At 45.2% G+C, this 7,604-nt stretch overlaps 1 pseudogene; it reads right to left on the bottom strand.

Annotated features, from left to right (window-relative positions):
- Nucleotides 1-694: 694 nt before the first annotated feature.
- LOC142860333 (uncharacterized protein C9orf85 homolog pseudogene) lies at nt 695-1,425 on the bottom strand (annotated as a pseudogene).
- Nucleotides 1,426-7,604: the final 6,179 nt, after the last annotated feature.

Raw genomic sequence — 7,604 nt, 5'->3', positions numbered from 1 at the left:
GAATAGTTTTTTGTGCACTATGAATATGTCACTTGGATTGTTTCAATAAAAAGCTGAATGACCAAAGCTATTCAACATTTTCAGGCAAAGAGGATGCTGAGACAAAGGAGGGCGGAGTCCAGGAGACTTGAAGAGAAGCTAGATGAGCATGTCATACTGAGGGATACCAAGCCACATGGTTGAACACAGATAAGAAATACGTGTTGATTTAAGGTACAAGAGCTAGTTAGTAATCAGCCTGAGCTGTCAGCTGAGCATATATAATTGGTAATAAGTCTCTGGGTGGTAACTGGGGAACTGGCTTGTGGTACAGAATATGCCACCTACAAATATTTTTTGAGGGAAATTACTATACACGATTTTGTACTTGATTTTTGTGTGTGTGTGTGTATAAAATCAAAAGGTTTTCTTAGTAAGATGTAAGGGGCCTTATGCTCAGGGAGTCGCACACCTGAGGTCAGGCAATGGCAATGCGCTTGCTGTGCCCTCCTCATCTCAGTTTCCCAGGAAATAGTCTGACACAATCACCGGTTCTCACTGAATGACTTGACATTAGGTAATAGGTTTCTCTAAACAATTTCCGTAGATTATACAGCACGCCACCGTAAGTGTTTGCACACATATTCTGTATATGCAAGCTTGTTTGTTATTCAAATGCTATAAATAATTTCTACTGCTCACGAGTCAGTTCTGCCTACTTTGACAGCCTTTCTGACTCCCTCATTCTGATGTCGGTGTTTGCTGAGCCCTCTGCAGCAGACTCTGAGCCGTCAGCCGCCCGAGCGAGTCCATCTTCATCAGCCGAGTCAGGGTCAGCATCTAAATCCTCCCCACCGTCTTCCTTCCCTTGTGGCGTCTGATATGGATGGAGCCCTGAGTTTCAGTCACTGCTGAAGTTCCTGGTTCTTTATTAAACAGAATGACAGCAGCTTCTTTCTGTCCACATTTTGCACAAGCTTCAAGCTCACGGGCACCTGGTCCACACATTCGTAAGAGTCCCTCACTGCCTGTTGTAAACATGTAACCCCCTCCTTAGGCTGTGACAGTGGCTTGTGTTTCCTGTCCTTTACACGTTTTCAGGGACTTCTTTGCAGCGCCGACATGCTCCGCCATGAAGTTTTGCCTCAGTTTTTTTTTTGGTCTGAACAATTTCATCTAACTTGTTTTTTGAAGATGAACATATTTTGGTGCCTTTAAGGCCTGGACCGAACCATGGTGCCTTTGTGGGAAGTCACTACCAAGTCACAAGGACCGCTGGTGGACGCAGTTGTTACTTTCCGGGAAGAAGAGGGGTCCAGTCCCAGGCTGAGACTATCAACAGTCAGTTTTGCAGTTTCAAATGCGCTTGATACAGATGTTAAAAATTAAATTTAGCAAGGTAGTTCCTCACCCAGGCCTTGTGACACAGGTGTACACGCCTTGCATCTTGGAAAGTTGAAACACGAGAGTAGAGAATTCAGGATCTGCCTGGGCTAGCCTGAGCTCAGGGTTAGCCTAAGTAACCCAGTGAGACACTGCTTAAGGTCTAAAACAACGGGACTCAGTGGGCAGAGTGTGTCCACACAGCATAAGGCCTGAGTTAGCTCTCCAGAGTTCACATTTTAAACCGCTGGGTGTGATGCCACGGGAATCCCAGGGCTGGGGAAAGCAGAGACAGAGAGCTGCCTGGGGCTCGCTGCCCTGTCAAAGCCAGGGCAGAGACCTTGTCTCAAAATAAGAGGTCGACGGCGCCGGAGAGCAAAATTAAAAATTCTGATTAATTCATGAGGGGGCTGGACAGATAGTACAAAGGTTAAGAGAATTTACTGCCCTTGCAAAGGACCCAGGTTTGTCTCCCAGCACCCAGAGTGGGCAGCTCACAAAGGCCTAAAACACCAGCTCAGGAGGAATCTTATCCCTCAGGCTTCCTCAGGCACCTGCACTCGTGTGCACATACCCACTGGTGAGCATACCCACTGGTGCACATACCCACTGGTGCACATACCCACTGGTGTGCACCCAGAGATACAACTAAAAAGAAGTTAAAAATTAAATTTCAAATAATGCATGCAACAAAAACCTCTAAAAATAAGACACATACAAGAAAGACAAGATGTGTCTTAGTAAGGGTAACCGCAGAACATGCAGATACTTCTTTCAAGGGAAAAATAAGGTACTTTTTGTGCTGAAGTTTATGATCAGTTAAAAAAAAAATAAGACGAGGAAGTAGGGCGAAGACTGAACAGATAAGAACACTGAACTGAAGTGAACTGAACAACAGATAAGAAGGTTGTGGACGTGTGACCATAGTTACGGAGATCAGAAAATTTTCTAAAAATTGAGCATCAGTATCTAAAGTTCACTGCAAAGCTACAATTTTATGTTGCTGTTAAAACAGTAAATAAGGTGTTCTTACATGCTGGCTGGCCCTTTTGGTCTTTTAAATAGCGGTACATTAACTGTATACACTACAGCCTCCTTCCCCGTCAGCACTGGGGCTTAAGAAGAGATTGTGGAGGACTGTACTTTAAAGTGGAAATGGTTGGCCTAGGAAGCAGGGATCCCCGCTTTTCCTGTGCTCCACACGTTAGCTTTTCAGTTTTGAGTATTCTGCAAGAGATCTAAGTAAAGGCAACAGGGAAAGCATTCGCATTTGCCTTTGAAGTGCTAACGTCGCTTTGGTTGAGGAAGGACTGTCCTTACCCTGTGAACTGATCTTGAATAAGTATTTTAAACCTTTGAAATTTTGCTGAAGTTCCCCAAATCAAATCAGATTAAATATTTTTTTTTCTGTTAAAATTTAACTACATGGGTGTTTTGCCTGCCTGTATGTCTGTGTAGTATATGCATGTCTGGTGTTCTGAGAGGTCAGGAGAGGATGATTGATCCCCTGGAACTGGAGTTACAAGCATGTAACTATGACATGGAACATGTATCCCATATGAAATGCCATATAGATACCGAAAATCAAATCCAGGTCTTATGGAAAAGCAAGCAGCAGTCTTAACTGCGGGTCATTCTCTCTAGTCTCCAAATACTTTCCTTGACCATGAATTAATTAATTTGCAGGTTTCCCCAATAGAAACTTGAAACTTCTCAAAAAGATAATTCTCTTTTTTTTTTTTTTGTTTTTTTTTGTTTTTTTTTGTTTTTCGAGACAGGGTTTCTCTGTGGTTTTGGAGCCTGTCCTGGAACTAGCTCTTGTAGACCAGGCTGGTCTCGAACTCACAGAGATCCGCCTGCCTCTGCCTCCCGAGTGCTGGGGATAATTCTCTTTTTAAAAGTAAGGAAATTAAATTGATTGAGTTTATTTGTTATATTACATGGGAAACATTGCTAAAATGTAACTAATGCTATAATTTTCAGTTATTTTGTAATGTTTGTTACTACTAATGTGTCTCAGTAATTATATAACATTCATAAAAATTACAAATTCTAGTAGAACATCATCAATAATAATCCTAATATTATCCTAATTATTATCTGTAAGTGTTATATGCAGGAGTCAGGCCGAGCGGCCCTGCCTGTAAGTCCTGGCTGTCAGGGGGACGGCAGGAGGATCAAACAGAGCATGAGTTTTGGTCAACACGGCAACACAAGATCCACCTCATAAAAGCTGCAGGTCATGAACAGAGACGACTTTTCTCGCCAAGTGCATCACTATTGCAACTCTCACAGGTCTTTGTCCACTTGAAGTCTTGTCACCTACAGTTAACCGTTTAGGGGGAGGGGTCTTTACCAAGCCACCATCAGTTTGGCATCAAGGGCAGAGACTCTGTCAAGTACAGGATTCTGTAGCTTTAAGGTCGCTCCATTGGGCTGGGGAGGAATTCTCGACTTCTAATGAAGAAACCAGTGGCTCATAAACATCAAGGTGATGTTTAACCCAGCAAGCAGCGAGCACAAGAAGAAATAAGTACCCAGGAAATGACCTGGCGGATTTTCATGCTAAGTAGCCGCCAGTGGAGAGATTGTTAAGCTGTGCGGTTTGAACGAGCTCCACAAGAGCAATCCAAGTCTAATTTCCTACATAATCTAGGTAATGAACAATTTTAGGCACCTAAGTGGAAAAGAAAACTGGTGTTTAAGGTGATGGAAACCCATTGCCATTGTTCTTGAGTTCTCAGTAGTCCTCATTGTCCGCTATGTTCAGAGAGTCCCGTTTTATCCCAGGCTTTTCCAGACCCAGGCCAGCTGGCCTTGGTGAGTTCCCAGTAGAACATCCCCATTGTCTCAGTGTGTGGGTGCACCCCTTGCGGTCCTGAGTTCCTTGCTCGTGCTTCGTCTCCTTCTGCTCCTGATTTGGACCTTGAGATTTCTGTCCGGTGCTCCAATGTGAGTCTCTGTCTCTGTCTCCTTTCATCGCCTGCTGAAGGTTAATATTCAGGAGAAGCGTCATGTTTTAAACCCTTGTGGATGGATTCGTTCACTTGACGCCCACAGAGATTACTTCCTGGTACAAGCTTTTCCCATACAGAAAGGCTGGAGCTATATATGGTTATGATATAGAAAATTTAATTTTCATAAACTGGGTGTGATGATCCAGGTCTAGAATCTTAGTATTGGGAGGTGGAGGTAGGAGGATCAGAAATGGAATGTCATTGTTGACTACAGAGTGACCGTGAGGACAGCCTGGGCTATGTGAAGCCCTGTCTCTAAAAAAAAGGATGCTCTCCTTATGGAGCATCCACAGAGAACTCTCAGCAACAACTGTGTTTGTCTCACTGCGCAGCGGCATTAGGGCACACTCTTGGGTCAGCTGGATGGCTCGGTCCTGAGTGTCACCATTGATGGACACTGGATCCTTCCCACTGGAGCGCACAGACAGAGCCCTTCTGAATACTCATTTCAAGGGTGTATCCTAGGGACTGGAAGATTTAGTGGTTAAGTGCTTGCTGCCTTTTTCATAGGATTCCTTGGAATCTCCCAAACCTCCTGATAACCAGAGGCCAGAGCAGTCAATATGCAAAGTTAGTGCTGGCCCTGAAACAGTAAGAGAAGTTAGTTGCAGGTGAAGAAGCTTCTAACAGGGTCCTGGGTGTTTGCTCTGTGCAGTCTCGGGGTGCTGGTTATATGGCATTTGCAACGAACGCTTAAAACTGGGGGAAGGTGAATCTTACAACCAATCAGATGCTCAGAGGAGTCAAAAGCCACTCTGAAAGATGAGTGAGGACATTAATATTTCACATAAATTAGTGGAACAAATTCAGAGTTATAGCCTTCCTCCTTGGGGTGTGAGTATGATGGTGGACAAATTGTTCTGCCTGACTCCTTTCCTTTGCTTTTACTGCTGCACAAAGTGTGGCTTTATTAAAAGGTGCCTGATGGGCTAGGATGCAGCTCAGGTGAAGACGCAGGTCCAGGTTTCAACCTAGCACCCCCATGATGATATCATGGTTCCTCCAGACAGGCACCTGCACACATTAAGGAGACTTCCCAGGGGAAGGAAAGGCCAAGGGATGTATCCATGGGAACAGATAGCATGGTCTGCAACCATCCAGCATGGTGAATGCCCAGCCTGCCCTCCGAAGGCTTTCAGGCTTTCATATTCATTAGTTGTCTAAGCTCATATGGCTACTGTCTCCAGACCAATGGAGAAAATGGGGAGCTCGGGGTCACCACCATTAGAGAGCAGCAAGGAGGTAATCTGTTTCCTGAGAGGGATTCCCTGACTGCTGAGCCTGTGGTCCACTCTTAGCCCACTTGGTAGTGCGGTTGTTTCATTCTGGGGAGCTACGTTCCATTGCTGAGAACCTTCTATAGCTCCCACTGCTTGAGATGGATTTGGGGTATAGGAGCTGCTGGAGGTGCCTAAACAATTTCACGTTTGTGAAGAAGGATATCAGAGGTTCCATCCCTGCCCCCACAAATGCTGTTCAATCATTAAGGGAGTATCTCCAGTCAAGACAAGTTACAGCCACTGTGGCAGTCTGCTGTGTGTCAGAATACAGAAAAGCCCAAAAGTTACAAATAAAAAAAAATAGAGGTTAAAATAAAGCCACGTATAGATAAAAAATACACAGAGAATCTTGATACTGTATGTTGCTCTCTTTAAATTGTTTGAATGCTGAGGAAGGAACAACAGCTGCTAAAAGATACTTGTTTATAAATGCTGCTAAATTAATCCAAGATAGGTATTTTAAAAATACCTTGACTTCAAAATTGAAGTCAAAAGGTATGCTACCTTGGAGAAGAGATTTTGCTTTTGTTTCTACAAAAAATGAGAGAATGTGGATTCATTCTGAGTTAAGAAAAATCAGGTTTGATCAAGGAAGACCAACTGAGAAATCTCTGGTAGAAACAGATGGCCCAGATGTCTGAGTTCTACATCCAAAACAGATTCAAGATGCTGCCTGAGATGAACAAGCCTCACAGGATACTCCAGTCAGGACTTGATCATAACTCTAAATTTTCTTTAGGTCCCCATAAGATTATCAGCACCCCCAACCAGCCAGAAGTAGCCTGGAATATTATGCCCACATTCCGGAAAAAAATGAACTATGGATATTTTCCTTTATTTAAAAAAAAAGTGGGGGGGGGGGGGAGAAGTGGTGCGTGAGAATTGTCTGTATTCTGTCAATCATGTTTTAAATAAATGCTGATTGGCCATGCAGAAAGTATAGGTGGGTCAACCAGACAGGAAGAGGTAAGGAGACTTAGACTCCTTAGGATGGAATGTTTATTAAAACATTTAGCATATGTTCCTTGCTTAATATTTTTTATGCTGATTGTAATTGTAATCTTATACTTGATATCTGTTCCTAGTGTATATAGTTTTGTATTGGGTTTAGAAATCTCTTACTTAAACAAAAGGGGAGGTGCTACAGGAGCTCCTTCTGCTCCTTCAGCCAATAGCCTTTAAGATATCAGCCCACTTGGGCATGGTCTCTTTCACTTTATTTATTTTTATTTATTTATTAAAGATTTCTGCCTCCTCCCCGCCACCGCCTCCCATTTCCCTCTCCCTCCCGCATCAAGTCCCCCTCCCTCATCAGCCCGAAGAGCAATCAGGGTTCCCTGCCCTGTGGGAAGTCCAAGGACCACCCACCTCCATCCAGGTCTAGTAAGGTGAGCATACAAACTGCCTAGGCTCCCACAAAGCCAGTACGTGCAGTAGGATCAAAAACCCACTGCGATTGTTCTTGAGTTCTCAGTAGTTCTCATTGTCCGCTATGTTCAGCGAGTCCGGTTTTATCCCACGCTTTTTCAGACCCAGGCCAGCGCAGCACGCTCCTGGCGCGGCCACTCCTCCAGGAGGTCGCAGCGGCCGGCTTGCTCTCTGCCAGGGTCTCCGCCTGGTGGAGCCGCTGGGCACCAGCCGCAGGCCCGGCTCTCCGGGTCTTCACGTTTAGTTCCAGCTTGGCGGCTGCGGAGAGCTCCTGCTGCGGGCGGACCCTCCCGGGCTCTGCGCTGGGCTCCTCCAGACTCCACCTTCCCCCGGGGACCGTCCCGACTCAGGACCTCCTGCGGCGGCTGGACTTCGACCCTGGCCCCAGCTGGCCGCCCAGAACCTTCACTCTCCGTCTTGCAAAATAGCCGAGGTTCCCGTGACAGAGTCAGGCTTTGGCCAACCAATGGGGAGAGTCGTCCAGGAAGTCATGGCGGTTGCCTAGGAAACCGAACTC

This window comes from Microtus pennsylvanicus, chromosome 1 (assembly GCF_037038515.1).
Source record: "Microtus pennsylvanicus isolate mMicPen1 chromosome 1, mMicPen1.hap1, whole genome shotgun sequence".
Taxonomy (NCBI): Eukaryota; Metazoa; Chordata; class Mammalia; order Rodentia; family Cricetidae; genus Microtus; species Microtus pennsylvanicus.
This window is presented reverse-complemented; position numbering and strand designations above follow the sequence as displayed.